This window comes from Octopus bimaculoides, chromosome 1, assembly GCF_046866305.1.
Source record: "Octopus bimaculoides isolate indiv1 chromosome 1, ASM4686630v1, whole genome shotgun sequence".
Taxonomy (NCBI): domain Eukaryota; kingdom Metazoa; phylum Mollusca; class Cephalopoda; order Octopoda; family Octopodidae; genus Octopus; species Octopus bimaculoides.
The window spans coordinates 152,539,690-152,563,113 of NC_142928.1; the positions used below are offsets into that span (position 1 = coordinate 152,539,690).

The 23,424-nt window shown below is 36.1% G+C and overlaps 1 protein-coding gene across 33 annotated transcripts in view; it reads right to left on the reverse strand.

Moving 5' to 3' along the window:
* LOC106879466 (uncharacterized) overlaps positions 1-23,424 on the reverse strand; it is a 281,512-nt gene that overhangs the window by 162,873 nt on the left and 95,215 nt on the right. For all 33 annotated transcript variants that reach the window (XM_089360052.1, XM_089360058.1, XM_089360008.1 and 30 more), the window contains one exon: positions 20,840-20,944. The gene's annotated coding sequence lies outside the window, so the exon portion shown is untranslated. The remainder of the gene's footprint in view (positions 1-20,839; positions 20,945-23,424) is intronic.

The window sequence follows — 23,424 nt, forward strand, 5'->3', positions numbered from 1 at the left end:
ATCGTAAGGAGACATGCTGTGTTTGAGGAGACCTATTGAGTCAGGTACATCAAAATCAAATGGAAATTGCAGTTGTGATCCCCATGCTGGTGGCACATAAAAAGCACCAACCGATCGTGGTCGTTACCAGCCTCCTCTGGCTCCTGAGCCAGTGGCATGTAAAAAGCACCCACTACACTCTCGGAGTGGTTGACAACATGATTAAGCATATTAAATTTAGTTTTTCCACAAAATATACTTTTTTTCTCTCTGCTAAAAAGTAAGGGTATGTCTTATGCAAGAGTGCATCTTATACACCAGCAAATGCTGTATGTTTCCTCTAATATGACAAAGTGCTCATCAACCACTTGTAGAGAAGTCAAACAAAAGATATTCTCTCCCTTACAAGCTGTCAACCACTGAAGGTTGGCAAATTGGTAGAATCATTGAAGTATCAGACAAAATGTGTTCTAATATTTCTTCTGGCCCTTATGTTCTGGGTTCAAATCTCACTAAGGTCAACTTAGCCTTTCATTCCTCCAGGTTCAATAGAGTATCAATCATGTACTGAAGTTGATCTAATAGACTACACTCTTCTGCCAAAACAGCTGGCTTTGTGCCTAAAGTAGAAGTGATTATGATTATTAAGAAAGAAATCATTATGATTATAATTAGCAAAGGTATTGAATGATATTTAATTATGTTACTTAATTTTCTGAATTCTAATCTTAAGTCAACAAATCTCCTTTCAATCTATCTCAAGTCAAATATATCTGTACTAGTTCAATAATCTATATACTCTTTGCACAAAATGTGGAAGCCTTATGCTAATATAACAAATCACTATTTTCACTGATGCATTGATATATTATATTTTATATATATATATATATATATATATATATATATATATACACACTAGACTACCCGTGACCCATTGTGTCACAGGGAAATTCTGAGTTTCCCAACAATGGAGTTTTGTTTTGTGGGGCTTTTTTCTTTTCCAGGTCATTTAGCATGCTTTCAACAAATGTGACATCGAAATCACTCATAAACGGCTCCTTTCCCCAGAAAAGGAAAGATCTGGCTACTATTACTTGCATGCCCTGCTTCCACGTAACAGGGGGTTGGGGAAACAGGTCTTTTACAAAATATTAACCATATTCTTTAAGTCATTTTCACTTTAAAGTATTTTTTACATATGCCAAAATACTTTTTGTAATGGTATTCACTTGAAAATAATTTTAAAAAACATTAAAATATTGTTTGTTTAAAGAAAGCTAAAATATAAATACTGTACAAACTTACATCTTTTAAATCACTTTCACTCAAAAATATTTCCAAATAATTAAAATATTGTGTTTAACAAATGTGAAAATAGAAACATTTACTATAAAAAACTTGTATTATTTTGTTGCCAAGTCACTGTCTAATTGAAAGGCGAGTTTCTTCCCTCTCAGGATTAAGATTATTTTCGGAATATATTTCCATTATGCATTGTTTTGGGTATTTATACCTGAAAACCTCCTATATCTCTCAAACCACTTGTCCAATTTAAGCAAAACTTGTTTTATTCCATTTGTATTAACATTTTAGGGTAAACTTAATTTATAGTATTTTCCCATTATGCACCTGTTCGGCTGGGTAACATTGAAGGCAAGCAAGCAAGCAAGCAAGATTTAAACTGACTTTTAATGTATTATAGATATATAGGCACAGGCATGGCTGTCTGTTTATGAAGCTTGCTTTGCAACCACATGGTTTCAAGCTCAGTCTCACTAAGTGGCACCTTGGGTAAGTGACTTCTGTTGTAGCCATGGGCCAACTAATGCCTTGTGAGTGAATCCAAGAATTTGGGAGACAGAAACTGTGTGGAAACCCATCTTGAGTGTGTGTGTGTGTGTGTGTGTGTGTGTGTGTGTGTGTGTGTGTGCACGCGTGTGTGCGTGCGCGCGTGCACATGTGTGTGTGTGTGTTTGTCTTATCCTGTCCTATACCACTTGACAATACCTTGGTGGTTATATATATGTAATCACATATATATAATGATACATTATATGTGTGACACATATATACAACAAGAGGTGAAGAGAGTGACCTTGACACCATTTGACAAAGACAAAACATGTCAAATGATTTCTCACTCTCAACTACCAAAGATCTTATAATTTATTCACAAATTTTATTTTCAGAGCAAGATTAATTATATCTTTATATAACACACATGATTTTCAAATACACATTTCAATGTAGCTGCATGGAACAGGGCATGTTTCCAGGATAGAAATTCACTGCCTGCCCAAGACTATGTTATTTGACACTCTCATTGGCCATCATTGGAGAGAAGCATCAAAGAATAGTTATAAGGTTTTTCTGAAGAAATCCTTTGATGCCTGACACACTGAGAATTACCAGTGGTCTATCATAGCTTCCAACTGCAAGGGCTAAAGACACATCATTAACCAGTCTGTCTCCTCCTTTGAGAACTCAGGTAGAGTAAAAAGGGACTGAGGAAGAATTGTGAAACAGCAATGCCAAATCCAGACCAGAATTTCCTTTGCAGCCACAGTGGTCAGGCTTGTATGCCTCCTTTTGGTAAGCCTACAGTAAACAAAATCAGCCTCCTTCATGAATATTCATTTATGAAGCCAACCTGTGGGGATATTTTCTTAAAGAGGCAAAACATATGTTTATGAAACATATTGAATAGGATTTTCTTTGTGGTGCATGCGTGCATGTGTGTTGTCAAATGCAGATGACAAATAATGACTTCTTAATGATCATCCATGAATATTTTGAGATAAATACTATCATTGCTTGGGGTGTCCTTGCTGATTGTTATCAAAAGAATGGAAATCTGGAATAGATACCTAACAAGGTTAAATTCTAAACCAAATTGGAATTAACTTTCAGCTTATTCATTGAAATTAGAAGTGTGACCACCATGAAGTTAGCCCACACTTTTTATTTTTTTGAGCTGCCGCGCTCCACGTACAGGTCGAGGCATGCGCCAGCTTCACACCCTTCGATTGAATATAAATGACTTTCAGTCAGGAGGAAAGGTAGTGCCCAATTAACCCCTAACGGGCCTCTAAAATTGATAGGAAAGAAGAAGGTTGGTATTTTCAAGCCAAAAGCCTGACCCATATACTTGCAATAGAGAGGATTCCACTAAAGGTAAGCCTGGAAGGATTAGAACTCTGAATGCAGAAAGCTAGAATAGATACTGCAAGATATCTGTTGTGACATTCTTACAGTTCAGCCAATCCACTGCATAGAACAGAGAGACAGGACACACTCTGAAAAGTAATCTATCCACAATTCTAACAACTCAGCCAATTTGTTTTGTGATTGACATCATCTGCATTATTTATTTATCTGTCAATGAGGCAGAAAGTACAGCACATGAGAAAAATGAGAACTCCACATGTAAGTAAGAACCCAAACTTTTTCCAAAACAAACCCTAACTATGGTAATGTTACATACAAAGAATACATGCACTTTTCAACTTTTTCAGGATGGTCACGCCCTTACTTTTTTGTTTCACTGAATATTAAATATTTCATTATAAGAAACATTTCTTCTTTACCAGTTAAACATTATCCAGTCATAAGATAAAAGATGTTTGAGCTTAAATGTGTGTGTGTGTAAGCATTTGTGGACAGACAGAGAAAAAAAAAGAAAGAAATCAGAGAAAAAAAAAGAAAGAAATCAGAGACAAATATTTTGACTTAGAATAATTTTTCAATTTATCCATAAATTGCAATGTGTTAAAATGTTATAATACACAAGTTGAACAGCATTATAAGCAAAAATTTGACAAGGCTTTCCACTTTTGTAAATCTCTGGATAGCAGACATATACATTTTATTGGGTACATTCTCAATCCAAAGCAATAAACAAAAGTAAGGAGTTATATTCCAAGAATCAGAAATTTCAGAATAAATCAGGTAAAGGATGTACACTTTGTTAACAGGCTCTCCAGTAATAATAATCAATAGAAATATTCTGCCAAATCATGAAACAAATCTCATAAACATTAATGGAATTTTACTATTAGAAATATATTTCCAAACAAGTTGGCTTTGTTGTTAGTTATTCATCCCCTGTGGATTTCTTTCTCCACATGATGCAAATATGTTGAAATGATATACAAACACATCAGAGTGCATATGTACATACATGGCATGTAAAAAGCACCCACTACACTCTTGGAGTGGTTGGTGTTAGGAAGGGCATCCAGCCGTAGAAATCTTACCAAATCAGAATAGAACCTGGCAGCCCTCCAGCTTACCAGTTTTCAGTCAAACCATCCGACCCATGCCAGCATGGAAAGCGGAAATGAAACGACGATGATGACCAACATATACACAAATACACATACATGCATATATATGTGCATGTGTGTGCATATATATATATATATAGTACTTTTTCTTCTTTGTTTTTTCTTCTCCGCATCGCTCTCATTTCTTACTGCAAATCTCCTCATACAGATTTAATAATCCTTAACTTGTACTATTACCGTCTCCGATGAAGGGATACATTGAATTTTCCCTGAAACAGCTGTAAGACATTCTACATAATATATAAATTTATTTATGCCATTGGTCTCTTTATCTCATTCTTTTTATATATATATATATATATATATAAAATCTTTCAAAACATATAAAGAAATACATTCAAAAGCAAGAGTCTACAAAAGTGCTCAATAAACTAATGTTTAGAGCTTTATATTATGTTGACAAACTAAGTGAAATAAAACTTCTATGACTGTGTTGATAGGCATAGACATTACTGTCATTAACAAATTTATTTTGCAACCACATGGTTTCAAGTTCAGTTCCACTGAATGGCATTTAGGGCACGTGCCTTCTACAATAGTCCTGACACAACCAATACTTTGTGAATGAATTTGGTAAACAAAAACTGTGCTAAAGCCTTTCACAGAGTGAGACAGAGAGAGTTCATACTACATAGAGGGCTGCAGAGCAGCAGGGTTATTTACACACTGAGGATAAATGTTTGCTTATTTGATGCATGCATGTAAATTTTACAGCTTACACAGTCTATAAGGTAGTGCAAGGAAAAGTCATAACCAATGACTTATGTAACAGTATTATCATCTGCTGTTACAAGGGCAAAGAAGATTTTCTAAAAAGAAGCAATTACAGTAACGTAACACAAATGGAACAAGTCATTGAAAGGAGCAAAAAGAATTATAAACCTGATTAGGAAGAGAATTAATTAAGGTGGATCAGTGCCAGGACAGGGGACCTTAAATATCCTCTTTCTTGTGAGACAATTACAGAAGTTCAGAGCAAGCCATTATATCTTGCCAAATCTTGAGCCCTCAACTCCTAATAGTCAAAGGAGTACTAGCATCACATATAGCATGTCTTGGGACAGTTTTTAGACTGAATAGAGACTGTTCCTCACTAGGTCTGATCACAGGTAATTTCTTCCAGAAAAAGAAACAGACAGAAAGAATCAAACTCAGTGCAGTCCTAGTACTTTATCAAATAGATCCTTCCCCACAAAAAAAAAAAACATGAACAGCTAAGATGACCGTAACAGTATTTGAACTCAGAGTACAGATAGCAGGAACAAATCTCACAAGGCAATTTATTCGATGACCTAATGACTCAGCCAATTTACTATCTATCTTGAATTCATAAACCAAATGCAAAACATCCTCCCAACATTTATTCCCTGTCTGAACCATCCTTCTCTGCAACAACACTTCCACAACAACCACAAATTCCCATTGAAACTATAAATCAAAAAAGTAAATTTAAGAGAAACTGCCAGAGCAAAAATAACAACAATAATAACATCAAAGATAATAATAACAATAATAATAACATAATATACAATGAAATTAAAACACTGGTAAATAGGCAAGCACTAATTCATATTCTTTTGTTGATTTATGTGTAAGTGAATATTTTATTAACAAAATAAAATAAAGTTCATTATTTGAATGATTTCAAACTGAACAGATCGATCAAACAGTATTTAGACATTTGGTACAAGAGTGTGAGGAAGATAATATTTTATATAGTTAAAGCAAACTCTGATGCTAATTCCCTTGGTGATGATCAGTCTTCTGTGAGGAAACAAAGAGTTCTATCAAAGAGTAAAAATTTAGCAGCATGTGTGAACAAGAAACATCATAACCTGGAAGGAAGGCGGGTAAATTGATGGATGGCAGGATTGGTAGAATGGCAGACAAAATCCCTAATAATAGTCAGTTATGTCCTTTTCCTTTCCGAGTTCAATTCCTGCAGGAGTTGACTTGACATCTGGAATTTATACATTATGTACCAGTCAAGCACTGGATTTACTGTGATTAATCTACCCCATCTCCCAAATTTCTGGCCTTGTGTCAATACAAAAAGTTATCATCACCATCATCCTTATTATTATTATTATCATCCTTATTATTACTATTACTATCATTATTATTTACCATATTGTTATCATTATTATCAACATCATTACTATCATCATCATCTTAATTATTATTATTATGATCATCATAATTATCATTATCATCATCATTATTATTATCATCATCATTATCATCATCATAATTGTAATATTTGGTTATGGCTTTCCATGGTCTGCATTCAAATCCTGCTGAGACCAACTTCACCTTTGATCCTTTTAGGGTTAATAAATTAAGTTCCAGTTGGACACTAGGGTCAATGTAATTGACTTATCTCCTTTCTCTGAAATTACTGGCCTTTCACCAAAATTTGAAAAAAAAAAAAAGGCAGCAAACTGGCAGGACTCCCACCAAGTCAACTATGGCTTTCATCCCACTGGGGTCAATAAAATAGAGTACCAGTCAAATGCATGATCAATGTAATCAACTAACCACTTCTTAAAAACTGCTGGCTTTTCTCAACATTAGAAACAGTTATTATTATTACCTCCACCTTAGCAAAGATGGAGATATTGTTTTCAGTCATGTTTGTTTGTTTGTTTGTTTGTCTGTGGACAAGATATCTCAAAAACCATTGGATGGATTCAGATGAAACTTTCAGGGATGTTTGGCCTCGTGATTGGCACAAACTGATTAGATTTTGGGACAAGGATTCTGAATTATTTTTCCGTTGTTTTTTATTAATTTTTGAGAGCAGTTGGGTTCATTTTTAGTATTCCTGTTTGTGAGATCAGTTGAGTTTTATTTCAGATATTCCCATTTTAAAAATCATTTCCGGCTAATTGTTGAGAGGACGTTGGTGTTGCCTTGGCAGAAGTTTGCGCTCTCTCTGTGCTCTTATTATTAAAATTTGGTGGAGGGAGATAGTCTATTACATCGACCCCACTGTTTTACTGGTACTTAATTTATCGACCCAGAAAGGATGAAAGGCAAAGTCGATCTCAGCAGAAATTGAAATTTACGTTCTGAGTTAAAATTCTATGTAAGGTCAACTTTTTGACTGCCTTTCATCCTTTCGGGGTCGATAAATTAAGTACCAGTGAAACACTGGGATTGATGTAACCGACTAGTCCCTTCCTACCAAAATTTCAGGCCCTATGCCTTTAGTAGAAAGGACTATTATTAGTTAAAGGTAATGGTAGCCTACATATAATTTATTTACAACCCTTTATGTATTGAGTTCAAATCCTTTTAGAGTCCACTTTCACTTTCATTCTTCCAAAGGGTAGGGGATATCAATAAGTACCACTCTAGGACTAGAGTCAGTTTCGTTAACTATATTGTTATTCCTAAAATGTGAAAAAAAAGGGTGCAGTGATGAACATGTCTTGGGCATATTAAGCCTTACAGAGCCCAGCCTGTCCTTATGTTTACAAGGGGGAGACAAGCACCTCCACCCAGCTAAGCCCGCATCTAGAGACATGTTTCTGAGTCTTTGCTCGTCTTCAGTCTGGAGTAGCAATGGCTTGCTAGCTGGAGATGCCTGTCAAGCTTTTGTAAACATATAATAATTCTAGTGAAATACATTCACTGATTTCAAAAATAGAAGTACTACATTTCTAAATCTCTCATACATACGTGCGCGCGCGCGTGCGTGCGTGCGTGCATGCGTGCGTGCACCACTGCTCAGCAACCAGTGTTGATGTGTTTATGTCTCTGTAACTTAGCTGTTCAGTAAAAGAGACTGACAGAATAAGTACCAGTCTTTAAAAAAAAAGCAACTGAGCACTGGGATTGATTAGTTTGACTAAAACTCAAGACAGTGCCCCAGCATGGCCACAGTCTAATGAATGAAACAAGTGAAAAATAAAAGAGGCTGTGTGGTAAGTAGCTTGCTTACCAATCACATGGTTCCAGGTTCAGTCCCACTGCGTAGCATCTTGGGCAAGTGCCTTCTACTATAGCCTCGGGCCGACCAAAGCCTTGTGAGTGGATTTGGTAGACGGAAACTGAAAGAAACCCGTCGTATATATGTATATATATATACATATATGTGTGTGTGTGTATTTGTGTGTCTGTGTTTGTTCCCCTAGCATTGCTTGACAACCGATGCTGGTATGTTTATGTCCCCGTCACTTAGCGGTTCGGCAAAAGAGACCGATAGAATAAGTACTAGATTTACAAAGAATAAGTCCTGGGGTTGATTTGCTCGATTAAAGGCGGTGCTCCAGCATGGCCACAGTCAAATGACTGAAACAAGTAAAAGAGTATACATAGAGAAGAAAATGGAAATGAAAGAAGAGAATTATATATGTTTAGAAACAGTGAATGTCTGTTTAACAAGGAAAGAAATAAAAGAAAAACACTTGTAATATTGGCAATCATTAATAAACAATAGTAGAGGATTAAGAACAAACACGAGGAGTTAGAGCATACATAGATAAGCTTAAGCCAAATATACTCGGGTGTTCTGCATAGATTTGAATGGGATTAACTTCTTTTAACTCTAATACTTTAGAATCTGTCCTGAAGTTGGTGTGGTGGATATCATCCTCAGTGTTTTCCAAAGAAATGGCAGTGATTGTAATATGGTGGTGGTGGTAGTATGGTGGTGGTGGTGGTGGTGGTGGCAGCAGCAGTGGCATTCATCATGATGATGAGAAGGAAGAGGAGAAGGAGGAGGACGGCGAGGATGACAGTGATGTTAAGGAAGTTGATGATTAAGATAAAGTTGAGGAAGAGCAGGATAGTAGTGTAGGTGGTGGTGGGGGTGGCAGTGATGCTGGTGATAATGTTTAAGATAAAGAAGGTGATGATGATGATGATGTTTACAATAGTTCCCCCCCCCCCACCCCAGCAAGTAGAAGCAATATAGCACAGCAGCAGAAATTATAAGACAGATAACAACGGATAATGTACAGAGGAATAAATTAGTACGTGTGTGTGTGTGTGTGTGTGTGTGTGTGTGTGTGTGTATGTGTGTGTGTGTATGTGTATGTGTCTGTGCTTTGTCAGCTCAAGAGATTTGATGAATTGAAAATCAAATCATTTTAAGTGTTGATGAATAACAAGTATTAACAATACAAATTAAAATGTGTACAATAAAGGCAGAAAATATGGTAAGGGGGACAGAGACAGAGAGAAGCAAATATATATATATATATATATATATATATATATATATATATATATATATGTGTATGTATGTATGTATGTACGTATATAAGATTAAACAGAGAGATAGACAAATAGAAGAAATGCAGCAGATTTAACAGACAGCCTGAATGATAACAAGTTGGACAGATCAACAGAATTTATGAACAATCAAATGCACATGTAGCCCTCCCACATGTTCATTCCTCTTCACCGTTTTTTTCTTTTTTTTTTTTTTGTCAGTTTAATAGTAATTCCATTGCTTCCAAAAGAACATGGATGGTTAAGCTGACTAAGACAGACTCTAAACCATACAAGAGAAACTCTAAATTAAACTTATCAGTTCAAGAACTTCTAGTATCTGCATCAGCTCAGTTGCTACTTTACTTGATTGGCTGATGAAAGAATGATTTGATAAAGATGAAAATAATTGTATGAAGGGAGAAGGAGAAGTAGCAGGAAGAGTAGAGCACCGGATTAAATACATTTTAAATATTTAATTGAGAACCCCTATGATCAAAGTCATTCTACTTGTGACTATCCTATTTCTTTAAGGTGATGTATAACAATATTATCTAATGTAGTCCCAAAATCTACAACCTCTTGTTCCTGTTTAAAAATATATATCTCCACTATCATCATCACCGTTTAACGTCCGCTTTCCATGCTAGCATGGGCTGGATGATTTGACTGAGGACTGGTGAACCAGATAGCTATACCAGGCTCCAATCTGATCTGGCAGAGTTTCTACAGCTGGATGCCCTTCCTAATGCCAACCATTCCGAGAGTGTAGTGGGTGCTTTTACGTGCCACCGGCACGAAGGCCAGTCAGGAGGTACTGGCAACGGCCACACTCGAAATGGTGTATTTTACATGCCACCTGCACAGGAGCCAGTCCAGTGGCACTGGCAACGATCTCGCTCGAATGACTTTTCAAGTGCCATATTGTTAACCCTTCAGCATTCAGGTTACTCTGTCAAATGTAAAGCTTATTTATCTTGGAGCTTCAAGATTTCAATGATGCAATTGTATATCTTTAGAATGACATTATAGGTTAGGTGTGGAAAGCTGGATCTGGCTGGTGTGAACATAAAACAGAATATTTTGGCTGGATATGGCCAGTGTAAATGCTAAAGGGTTAATACTTGTTATTCATCATGGCTTAAAATAATACGATTTTCAATTCATCAAATCTCCTAGCTGACAAAGCACACACACATACGCACACTCGCACAAGTGCCTGTTCTTGTCCTTGTGTTCACCAACATCATCACTATTTTACATGTATCGTTCAACAGTGGCATGTGTAAGGTGGGTTTCACATAGTCATACTATTTGCCATGGTCCTTAATCATCTACCGCAAACACGCAAATTCCAGATATAATCCACTGCCTAGTTTAACATCACCATTTAGTCCTTGGTAGCCTTTAGCAGAGATCACCCTGTTGCAAACATTTAGGTCAGGTTTCCGGTTTAAAGATACTTTCCTCTCTTCCACCAGTTTGAGGGGCCTTGACAGGGTTATAGGCATTGCATGCACTTCCTCCTGATTAAGAGATAAAGAAGAGTTAACTTGCCAAATTTGTTCTTGTTTTTTATTTTGTATTTTGTTTTGTTTTTCATATTTTTTTTTTTTAAATTGAGTGCTTTTCCTATCACCAACCATTTATAGTAGGGACTGGGTGCATTTTATCATACTACCAGCACTAGAGAGTTCTGCCTTGTATCAGTTCTTATTTGGAGTTGCTCCTTTCTTAAGGTTACCATGAAACAAGTGGTGTTAATATAGTCTTCATTTGTTCCTGTAAAATCAATATATAATACTATTCCTCTACATTCACTAGGGTTGATTCTTTACTTTCTCATCTCTTCATTTTCTAAGTGTCAACAAAACAGGTACCAGTCATGTACTGGGATTAATTCAGTCATTCACAGATCAGTGCCAATTTAAGAGATCAATATGCATATGACAAATGTAACAAGACTTAGTGATGCCAAAGAAAAGAACTACACTAACAGATGTTAGATGGTGAGGTGCTATTTGATGGAGATTTGGTTGCTATATCTAACAGACTGATGGCCCATATAGAGAGCCCATTGTCAGTTTATATAGGAAAATGTAAACGAATCTAGTTTTTGTTTGTGGCAGATGTTCAGGTGCAATAAAGACTGCAAACAAACAGGAAACAACTTCTATCTCATTCCAGGGTGAAAAACTAGAGGTAGTCGATAGCTTCCGCTATCTGGGCGACCAAGTTAGTAGTGGGGGTGGGTGCGCTGAAAGTGTAGCTGCTAGAATAAGAATAGCCTGGGCAAAGTTTAGAGAGCTCTTACCCCTGCTGGCGACAAAGGGACTCTCACTCAGAGTAAAAGGCAGACTGTATGACGCATGCGTACGAACAACCATGCTACATGGCAGTGAAACATGGGCTGTAACTGCTGAGGACATACGTAAGCTCGCAAGGAATGAAGCCAGTATGCTCCGTTGGATGTGTAATGTCAATGTGAATACCCGTCAGAGTGTAAGTATCTTGAGAGAAAAGCTGAACATTAGAAGCATCAGTTGTGGCGTGCAAGAGAGACGATTGCGCTGGTATGGACATGTGGTGAGAATGGAGGAGGATAGCTGCGTGAAAAAGTGCCACACCCTAACAGTTGAGGGAACCCGTGGAAGAGGTAGGCCCAGGAAGACCTGGGCTGAGGTGGTGAGGCAAGACCTTCGTACATTGGGCCTCACCGAGGCGATGACTACGGACCGAGACCTTTGGAAATGGGCTGTGCGTGAGAAGACCCGGCAAGCCAAGTAAGATCGTTGCCAGTGCCCCTGGACTGGTTCTTGTGCGGGTGGCACATGAGATGCACCATTTTGAGCGTGGCCGTTGCCAGTACCGCCTGACTGGCTCCTGTAGGATTTTCGAGCGAGATCGTTGCCAGTGCCCCTGGACTGGCTTGTGCGGGTGGCACATAAAAGACACCATTTCGAGCGTGGCCGTTTTCGTGCGGGTGACACGTAAAAGCACCCACTACACTCTCTGAGTGGTTGGCGTTAGGAAGGGCATCCAGCTGTAGAAACTCTGCCAAATCAGACTGGAGCCTGGTGTTGCCATCCGGTTTCACCAGTCCTCAGTCAAATCGTCCAACCCATGCTAGCATGGAAAGCGGACGTTAAACGATGATGATGATGATCTATGAGAAAAGGAATTGAAAGAATTCATTGGTATCATATAAGTGATATGATTAATGGAAAAAACATACACAGACAATAATGAAGGTTAAACAAGGTGGACTTAGACAAAACCAGAAGTAGCTTGAATAAAATTTAGCTCAATAAGTGACTGAATTAAAGAGGATACTTGACCTAAGAATGAAATACTTTTCAACATAATAAATAAAAAGTAGGAAGGACATACTAAATACTGTAGTTTGATTCAGATTATGCCTAAAAAGACAAACTGGTCACAGTTAGAATGTCTCTGGATCAGGATTAACATGGTGCTAAACAACATCTCAAAAAAGTAAAAGTAAAAACAAAAGGGCAAAGTGATCATGGTTGACCTGGTCCTTAACAACAGTAACAACCATCTCAAAAAAAAGGAGAAAAAGTGACACAAATATAGCCTTACAAATGAGAATAAGCAATGAAGAGAGAGAGAGAGAGAGAGAGAGAGAGAGAGAGAGAGAGAAAGAGAGAGAGATAGAGAGAGAGAGATAGAGAGAGAGAGATATAGAGAGAGAGATAGAGAGAGAGAGATAGAGAGAGAGAGATAGAGAGAAATGGGGGGAAGAGAGAAAGAAGCAGAAAGGAGAGATGGAAAGAGCATAGAAAATGAATATATAAGAATTAGTTAGCAAATGGAACATAGGAAGATAAATGTTGAAAGATCTAAGATGAAAAAAATAAATTGATAGCAGCATTAGTCGATTTTTATAGAAATTCAGTGCCCTAGGTAACTTAGCATGTTTTGAATCTTAAAATATTCAATATTTCTTAGACAAAACTCTTCAGTAAATCATCTATGAGAAAAAGAAATCCTGATTCCATAATATATCAATCAAACCAATTCCTCTGGTATTAGCTATAGTTAGAATCCTAGCCTCCAGCATCAGTCTTTCAACACCTGTTCTTTCTCCTCTATCGTCCTCCCAGTAAGGTTTGCTGCCTCTTACAATGGCTTTGAATGTCTCTAGTTCTAGACATATTGACGTATATGCAAATGGAATTTCATGGGGTATATCTGATGTCAGTTATTGTTGTTGTTTAGTCACAAGTCAGTCCTAAGCAAATAGACTTATGTTCAAAGGTATTCCAACCATAACCATCTTCACTGACTTACGTTGGCCAATGTGTCTTTCCCATTTTTGAGATAGCAGAGAACTATTTGTGAAAATTTGGCTGCTATTTCTAGCAGATCAAAGAACTATGTAGAAACTCTCTCCTAATTTCTCTACTATTTGTTGATGTTAGTAATGCAAATAGTTAGAGTATGATCAACATTTCTTTTTAGCAACTATTGTTTCTAGCAGCAAGACACCCATATATAGCATAAGCTATACAGAAAATAAAATACATATAAAGATAATTAGAATGATTAACCACCAATGAGTAATTAAATCAACTATGAAAAGGCAATGATATTTGAACAACAGAACAGTTACTACCATTATAATCAATGATTTTAATGGTAGCAATGCTCTTATCCACCAGGCCACTTATATAAGTATGAGTGTCAATGCCTGAATGCAAGAGTTCTCAAATTCATAGATGCCCTACCAGCCCTCAAAAAATAATATCAGTAAAGTGTTTCTGTTTTTTTTCTTTTTCTTTGGCTCTCACATCCTATTTACTTATGTCACACCCTTTAATAATCCTCACAGGGTACTATGGAAAAATGTTCCCTATTACAATGAAAAGTGCTGCCAGAACTAATATTGGTTTCAAATTCTGGCACAAGGCCAGCAATTTCAGGATAGGAGCCAAGTCGATTTGATCAACCCCAGTGCTCAACTGGTACTTATTTTATCAACCCAGAAAGGATGAAAGGCAAAGCTGACCCCGGCAGCAATTGAACTAAGAACATAAAGATGGATAAAATGCTGCAAGGCATTTTGCCCAGCTGGCTAAAATTCTGCAGCTTGCTGCCTTCCTGCAACAATTAATATTATTACTTCAGAAATAAAAAGTTCCTAGTTTCAATCCTGTCTAGGACTGTGTACACCTTCAACAATAAGGCCCTTGATGATAAGATGTGATTGAACTGATTAAATAATATCTTGCATAATTCCAAACCTAAATATATTTTCTTAAGTACTGCCTGACTGGCCCTCATGCTGGTGGCACATAAAAGCACCCACTATACTCTCGGAGTGGTTGGTGTTAGTAAGGGCATCCAACTGTAGAAACTCTGCCAGATCAGACTGGAGCCTGGTGCAGCCATCTGGTTTGTCAGTCCTCAGTCAAATCGTCCAACCCATGCCAGCAGGGAAAGCAGACGTTAAATGATGATGATGATGATGATGATGATTAAGGTGGAAAGCTGGCACACCAAGTAAAATGCTTAGCAGCATTTCATTCATCTTTATGTTCTAAGTTCAAATTCCACTGAGGTCGACTATTTCCTTTCGTCCTTCTAGGATCGATAAAATAAGTACCTGTTGAGCACTGGGACCAATGTAAATTGACTAGCTCCCTCCCTCAAACTTGCTGGCCTTGTGCCAAAATTTAAAATCAATATATACTCTTTTTCTTACATAACATGGACATATATAAGTTGGTGAATCAACTGACATTGTTTGGTTACAATTCCACCAATTAGTTTTCCATCTTTAATACAAACTAGATTTACAACATATTCTCATTTTACAAATGAAGGATGTGTTGAGAAATATTTCACTGCCATATTGGTGGGTCAAAGAACTATATAGAAGATTACTTCCTGAGTTTAATAATGATGTTTTACTATATTGTATGGAAGAGATTATTATTATCCAGTAATTTATCTAAATTATAGAATAGATTTCTGTCTGCTGTTTACCAGAGGGCAGAGTGCTTTGATCCTATATGTTTAGGAATAGGACAAACAGAAAACACAAAAAATTCCCTCAAAAACTATCATAGTTAACTAGTTGTAGTTGTTATTGTCGTTATCCTCAGGTCAGCTATGATTCAGCAGATCTATGATCAAAGGGATTAGGTATTCAAATCATAACCATTTTATCTTTATCTGAGTATGTAATACTATATTAGAAGATGCATGTGGCTTAGTGGTTAGAGTATTTAGCTCACAATCATAAGGTCACAAATTCAATTCCCAGCAGTGTGTTGTATCTTTGAACAAGACACTTTATTTCACATTGCTCCAGTCCATTTAGCTGATAAAAGTGAGTTGTACCAGTAATTCAAAGGGCCAGCCATGTTGCATTCTATGTGACAATGAACCTCCCTGAGCACTACATTAAGAGTATTTGCATTTGTGAAGTGCTCAGCCACTTGCACATTAACTTCATGAGCAGGCTATTCTGTTGATCGAATCAACTGGAACACTTGCTGTTGCAACTGACAGAGTGCCATTAATATTGCGTTATCTCATGTATCCTTCTCCTCACCATTTTGTTTTTTTTTTTGCAGATGGTGAGATTCAAGGAGATTTAGTAGCTATTTTTAGCAAGTGAAGCGAACATGTAGAGACTATCTTGTATGTGAGTGGACAACTAGAAGGTCTGACTTTGGTGCTTCCTTGGATCAACATCTGTTCTTTACATTCCAAATTTAAATCCTACTGAGGTCAACTTTGTCCTTTCATCCTTTTGAGGTGATAAAATAAAGTACCAATCTAGTACAAGAGTCAATCATATTGACAAACAGCCTCTCATCATAACTGCTGGCCTTGTGCTAAATCAGAAATCATTATTTATAATAGTTGAAATCTAGAATAATCTGATTCTATTACACTAAGTACTGGCAGCTTAAACTACTTCATAAAGTAAGTATTAACCTAGTCTTTCCCTCCATTACTTCATTGAAGTGTATAGTGATAATTAACAGGTGCAGGCATGGCTGCATAGTTAAGAAGCTTACTTTGCAACCATGTGGTTCTGGGTTCAGTTCCAATGTGCAGCACTGAGCGTCTTCTACTATAGCCCCAAAATGCTTTATGGGTGAATTTAGTAGATAGAAACTGTGTGGAAATCTGTCGTAACCGTGTGTGTTTGTGAAGGTGTGTATTCATTTGTGTCTATGCTTTTTCCCACTCATTACTTTACAACTCTCTTTTACTGGTTTCAGTCATTTGACTGTGGCCATGCTGGAGCACCGCCTTTAGTCGAGTAAATCGACCCCAGGACATATTCTTTGTAAGCCTAGTACTTATTCTATCAGTCTCTTTTTGCCCGAAGCGCTAAGTTACGGGGACTTAGTTATGGTAGAAGACACTTGCCCAAGGTGCCACGCAGTTGGACTGAACCCGGAACCATGTGGTTGGTAAGCAAGCTACTTACCACACAGCCACTCCTGCACCTATGTTTACATTCCTGTAACTTAGTGATGTGGTAAAAGGAATCTATAGAACAAGTACCAGACTTAAAAAAAAAAGGTATTGGGGTTGATCTGTTCAACTAAAACCCTTCAAGGCAGTTCCCCAGCTTGGTTGCAGAAGTAAAAGATAAAGATAAAACCAAATAGTAATTTTTGCAACATTAGTCCATTGTTAACTATTAAACAGAAACCTGAAAACAGCCTTTCCTTCAGAAATAAATGCAGAATGAATTCAAAAAACCTATGCATATTTTTAAAACCCTTTTGATAGCAACTCGCCTGAGGTTTACATTACAAAAACATCTGTTTTGAAGTGATGTATATACATACACATACACACACGCACACAGATATATATATATATATACACATGTATGTATATGTATACAAGTGAACAAATGAAAGAAAATTGTACTCAACACATTTGGTAGAAGTTACAAGTGATATATATATATATATCTCCACACACAGGCACACACACATTTCAGCCTTCTAAGAAGTTGTGTTCCAATCAGTGGTTAAATAATAAAGGAATAGCAGGCAAAACACCTAGCAGTATTTAGTTTGAGCACTTTATGTTCTGAGTTCAAATCTTGCAGTGGATAACCTTGCCTTCAATCATTCAGGAGTTCATGAAATACAATAGCACTGAAGTAGGAAGTGCAACTGGCCACAAAAATCTATCTAGAAAATCTCTGTCTGACAAATGTGGACACTAAAACGACCATAATATAATATATTTAGAGATAGTTTTTCATTTCTGAAAATACATGCAATTAAATTCACAAAATGTATGCACTATTCATGTTACAACTATTATGTTACAGTATTTGTGTTCTGACGTTTTTCACACAGATGCCTGTGTACTTTCACATATATACATATATATATATATATAGGTAGATAGATAGATAGAGTCTTTTACTCTTTTACTTGCAGCCATGCTGGAGTACTGCCTTTAGTTGAGCAAATCAACCTCAGGACTTATTCTATCAGTCTCTTGTGCCAAACCGCTAAGTTACAAGGATGTAATCACACCAGCATCAACTGATGTTTGGAGGACAAACACACACACACACACATATATATATATATATATATATATATATATATATGATGCACTTTTTTCAGTTTCCATCTACCAAATCCACTCACAAGGCTTTCGTTGGCCTGAGGCTTTAGTAGAAGACACTCGCCCAAGGTGCCACGCAGTGGGACTGAACCCAGGACCATGTGGTTGATAAGCAAACCACTTACCACACAGCCACTCCTGTGCCTTTAATTATTTATATGTATGTGTGTGCGTGTTTACTGCCTAGTCTGTAGTAATTGTTATATTCTTGTCATTTTTCAATGAAATATTTCATAAAAGATATGTAAATATATAAAATAACTAAGACCAGTGAATAACATTAATATATGCATAAAAGCAATATACAAATTGTCACTGACTAATCAGGAGAAATGAAATGGGTGAAGGACACCAGTGAAGTAGATGGGTGATATACAGTAAATATTTTAAACGAAGAACCATAATGTAAATTGGTGAAGGGGAAGCAGGGAGAAGTGATGAAAGTAGAGAGATAGGAAAATGAGTGTCAACAGAAGAGGCAGATATGTTAAATACAATGAAAGACAGACAGAAGTTGGAGATAGAAACAGAGAAAGGTAATAAAGAAAGAACTAGTGAATGACAGAGTAAAACACTGCTGAAGTTATGTTTAATAACTTATCAATACATAGGAGTTAAATATATTTTCATTTATATGGAAATGTGGTGAATTAAAGATCATTATGGTATGAAATAGAGGTCTGAAAATTTTGTTTGCTTTTACACAGAAATTAGTCTAAATAAGGTAACAGCCGCTGATCAACAAGAAATATATGTTCTAGGTTGAAGCTTATACACAGACCACACATATGCATATATATATGCATATATATATATATATATATATATATATATATATATATATATATATATATATATATATATATATATATATATATATATATATATATATACTTTATTTAAAAGCAGCAGAAATATAACAAAAAACTTTTACTCAGTGTTTCATGTTCCCGTTCATCAGACAGTTTTGTTAGAAAAATGAAGCAAAACTGTCCAATGAACAGGACCGTGAAACTCCCAAAAACAGTTTTTTGTTATATTTCTGCTGCTTTTAAATAAAGCATATTACTCTACCTCTGGTATTTGAGTACTCTTTTTTCCACCTTGTTGCACATTTATGTGCTTACTCCGGTATATATATATATATATATATATATATGTATGTGTATATATATACATATACTTACACACGTGTGTATGTGTGTGTGTATAATTACCCACAATAACACTGAGCTAATATTGACTGAATGCTATGTGCATGCTATGTAAATTAGGGGCCAATAAAAATTTAGGTGACAACAATGAATTTTGAGAGTGAAAGGATTTAAATAACCATTACAGTTATATGTTTTGTTTATTTTACCAGTTTCTGTCAGTGAGTTGTAGCCAAGCTGTGGAACTGATGCCAGAGGTTCAGTTAAAATCATACATATCAGTCCCAGAACTTATTTCAGTCCGATACTTATTTTATCACACTGTTAGTGATAGAGAGATACAAATACACATGTATGTCTACTTTATGACAAGATTTTGCATGTTTCCACATTAGAAGACACTTATGCAATATACTGAGCAGTGGGATTACATCAGGAACTTCGTATTTCCAGGTTAAGTTCCTCTGTATGGCATCTTGTGCAAGTGTCTTCTACTATAGCCTCAGGCCAATCAAAGACTTGAGAGAAGCCCATTGTATATGTGCATGTGTATGAATGCGAGTATGTGTGTGTGTGTTTTTTTTTTGTCCCCCACCACTGCTTGACAACCAGTGTTGATTTGTTAACATCTCTGTAACTTAGCAATTTAGCAAAAGGGACTGATAGAGTAAGCACCAGGCTTTAAAAAAACAAACATTCTGATCAATTTGTTTGACTAAACTCCTTAAAGCAGTGCTCCAGCATGGCTGCAGTCCAATGAGTGAAACAAGTAAAAAATGATACTGAATAACTTTAAGTTAGAGAATGAACCTATAAATAATAAACTAGTGGTAGGCCCCCAGTGAACAAGCTACTCCTAGCACCTGTGGTCATCAATGAAGAGTCAATAACCAAGAGAAATGTTTACATAAAACTCCAACTTCTATGAAAATTCTAGGGTTCCTTGAAGTAAGGTAACTGTTAATGGCCTTATAGCTTGGTTAAGCTATACACAAAAACAACCAGTAACAAGAGTATGTCAATGTATTATTTATTTTTGCTTCATTCAGTTACATACTATGAGGGTGAATACGATCAACAACTTCAATGACTCAGTCTCCTTCTTTAATGGAAGTCCCTTTTTTTGCTGACTGGCTCACTAGTAGCTAACCCACAATGAAATTCCTGTCTACAGCTCGTCTTCAGTCCTTGAGCAGTGCTCTACATACAAGGATTGAAGACAAACTGTAGACAGGAAGTTTACTGCAGGCTAACTAACCTGAAATAAATCAAACTGAACATTAACCACACTAACTCCACAATCTTTCCATGTAGAAAAGACAGCGATAAATGAGAGTCCCTTCTTTAATTTAAGATAAGATGGTTAATTCTTTGACCATTCATTAGTTTGTTTAAAGAAAAACATTCCCAAAAACTGAAAATAAATAACAAAAAATAATATAGAGATGAGAAGGAGAAACACAGTTGCCCTCCTAAAAATATTACAAGACTCACCTTTTTCTTAGTTCCAACTACAACAGTTGAACACTTAAAATATGGGTAAGGATGTTAACATCACACTGCTACAGGTTAGAAACACACTTTTGCACCTGTTGAAATCTGGAAATAAACAATAAATATTATAGGTTATAATCTGGAAATAAACAACAGATATATGTATACATATGTCACAGTATGTGAATATAGTAAATGCTAACAAATTTTATGTAGTGAATAACAATACTTTAACCAATCTAGACTTTACTCAGGATTAAAAGTAAATACTGGATCAATGATCAAATATAAAGAGAAATAGTTCCATATATATATGAAAATTTTTTTTTATGATTTGACTACAATAAGATCTCAAATTGTATTGCAAGATATGAATGTAGAGGAGGGAAATTGATATGACCTTTGTTAGATATAATGACAATGTCGGATATGTATATATGTGTAGCTGGGTGTTTGAGTGTGTATGTATATGAATGTGAGTGTGAGCATGTGTGAATGATGCTATAGTCATTACAATATACAAATTACAAGTAAATTAACAGTATTTTTTCTTTATGTATTACAATACCATAAGAGATATCTATATATTGTATGTATAGAGTGATGCCTTACACATAAATATATAACACCTTGTATAATCAATATCTTCATGGACGGAAAAAGAAAAAGGGTCAAATGGACAAGTTTAAATCCTATGTTGGGATTTCAGCAAGTGAGCAGCCTCTTTAACTGTCTACTGAGACAAGGTTTATACAAAGGGAGCTGAGAAGTTCCTGGCTTTAAGGGTACCGTGAAAGGCCTGGTTGAAAGCCCAACCTTGCAAGTTCTTTTACAGGGCTAAGAAAAACTGGAGGTGCCACTGCAATAAGTGTGTGAATGTGAGAGGGGAATATGTTGAACAAAATCATAATTGATCTTTATGTATTTTCTTTAACCTAAAGCCAGGAACTTTCCAACTTGTGGACAGTGTCTCAAAAGAAAGTTAAAAAGTGAGTTTACTATTTCTAAGGTCTTACATCTTTTGATACCAATCCACTTGAGACCACCTCAAGTTCTATGATACAAACTTTACATTCAAAATTCTCAAAGCTAAAAACCTTCAAAATCCTTCCAACAAAATTTTATGTTAATTGATACCCCAAATACCAGTTTATTAACAATACTTTATTTCAGTGCTAAACTAGACCAGAAAATATATCTATAGATTCTAGAATATATTTATATATAATATTTCTACAGCTGGATGCGTTAGGAAGGGCATCCAGCTGTAGAAACTCTGCCAAATCAGATTGGATCCTGGTGTAGCCTTCGAGCTCCACCAGTCCTCAGTCAAATCGTCCAACCCATGCTAGCATGGAAAGCGGACGTTAAACGATGGTGATGATGATGATGATGACATAAATAAAGGTATTTACAATACTGACTAAAATCTATAGATATACTCTGACAAGGAAGTTTACAACATCACTGATGTCCCATCTCAACAAGGTACCATGTGGATGCCTGGGTATTTCAGTATCTCAGCCTTGCAATTAATGCTGGGTTTGGGATTACCTCAAAAATTTACCATTCTGTGTTATTTTCCCACCCTGATGTTATTAGGTGATACAGTGTTGGAAACATGAACCAGCTGTTAATTCAATACTGTACTTGCTTTTAAATAGACACCAAATTATTTTGTTAATCAAAAGCAGTTGTAAACAAAACATGGAAAAATAGAAAAGAATACAGAGAATATATTTTACATGAAAATAAAGCTGTTATTTCATGAAATAATTAGTATTGATTATTGTCATGGTAAAATAATTACGGTCATGGCCAAAATAATAAAGGACAGCTGGTTTAGTTTCAATACAATGTTTGTCATAATTATTGTCATCATTAACAGTTTCTACATATATATTTAACTGTACAAGTATTGACTGAACAGGTCAGTAGTAAATTCACAAGCTTGTTTAACTAGTGCAAATAAGCTTATTTGTCTATGTTGTAGTTTATTCACCATTTAGTGTTGATCAAGGTGTTCTAGGCATAACATCCCTTACTTTTGTATATCCAGTGTGTCCCGCCTATGTAAAAAATTTTAAATACCAATGTGTGATTTGAAGGAGATTTGACAGCTAACTAAGCAGGTCAAACAAAAACAAGAACACTTCCTTGTTAGTTCCTCAAGCTTAGTTCTGTGATCTACTGTTTTATCCTGCTTGCTTTGAGCAGGCTTCATTCATCAGACTGACACAACCAAGATGTTGCTCCAACTGATGTACCAATCTTCTTATACTGGAAGCCTTTCACTGTTAATCAGGTCCGGAACGCTCTGTTTCCAATCAAAAGAAAGCCAGTGACATGAATTTAAATCGTGAATGTGAAAAGCTTGAACAGATACTGAAAGGCATCCCACTAATCAATTTCAAATAAAAAAGATGAAAGGCAAAGATGACCTCAGCAGGATTTGAAATCAAAATCCAGATGGAACAAATACAAGAAATTAATTCTATGCAAAGCTCAAATGACTCAGCCCATCACTACCTTTAGAGTGTGTGTGTGTGTGTGTGTGTGTGTGTGTGTGTGTGTGTGTGTATATA